This window comes from Nestor notabilis, unplaced genomic scaffold (assembly GCF_000696875.1).
Source record: "Nestor notabilis isolate BGI_N333 unplaced genomic scaffold, ASM69687v1 scaffold24593, whole genome shotgun sequence".
NCBI classification, from domain to species: Eukaryota; Metazoa; Chordata; class Aves; order Psittaciformes; family Psittacidae; genus Nestor; species Nestor notabilis.
In genome coordinates this window covers 27,286-27,895 of record NW_009923683.1, presented here as the reverse complement: position 1 = coordinate 27,895, position 610 = coordinate 27,286, and the positions used below count along the sequence as shown (strand labels likewise).

Below are 610 nucleotides of genomic sequence, written 5' to 3'. Positions count from 1 at the left end.
TGGACAGCTCATGGTGGGCAGCGTGGGGGAGGCTCTGCCTGGCAGCACCCCACAGCACTGAGCTGCCCCACAGCCTCCTTCCCTGCTGGCCCGTGGGGATGTGAGTGCTGACAACATCCCCTTCGACCTGAGAGCAAACGAGGGAGTAGGACGAAGTGATCTGATGAAAGAGGGAGGGGAACTTTCACATACTTTTAAAATTATTATTTGAAAAATGGTTTCCTAAAGCAGAGAAAGGTCATTGAGGGAACTATTTTCCTTTATTTTTTAATAAAATGCCACTTGCTGTCTGAGGAGCAGCTCGCCGTCAGCTGTACTGCCGGAGGGTGAATTAATATTTCAGTCACTTGGGGATTGTGGAAAAAAGCGCTGCAGACATGTTCCTGTCAGCAACTTTTTTTCCCTCCTTTTTTCTTTGCTGTTCTTCCTAATTTTTTTCCTTTTAATTTGTTCTCCCCCCTTTCCTCTTTCTTTCTCTTCCTCTAATTTGAATTCTTCTTCCGTGGGCTCAGCACTAAACCTCCTCCCCAACAAGAAGAGTTCCCCCCTCGTTGTGCGGACAACGTGCCGGCGGTGGACTCAGCATGGCACGTTCGACGCCACGTACACC

The 610-nt window shown here is 49.0% G+C and overlaps 1 protein-coding gene across 1 annotated transcript in view; it reads left to right on the top strand.

Moving 5' to 3' along the window:
• CASZ1 (castor zinc finger 1) overlaps window positions 1–610 on the top strand; it is a 33,950-nt gene that overhangs the window by 23,529 nt on the left and 9,811 nt on the right. The window lies entirely within an intron of this gene.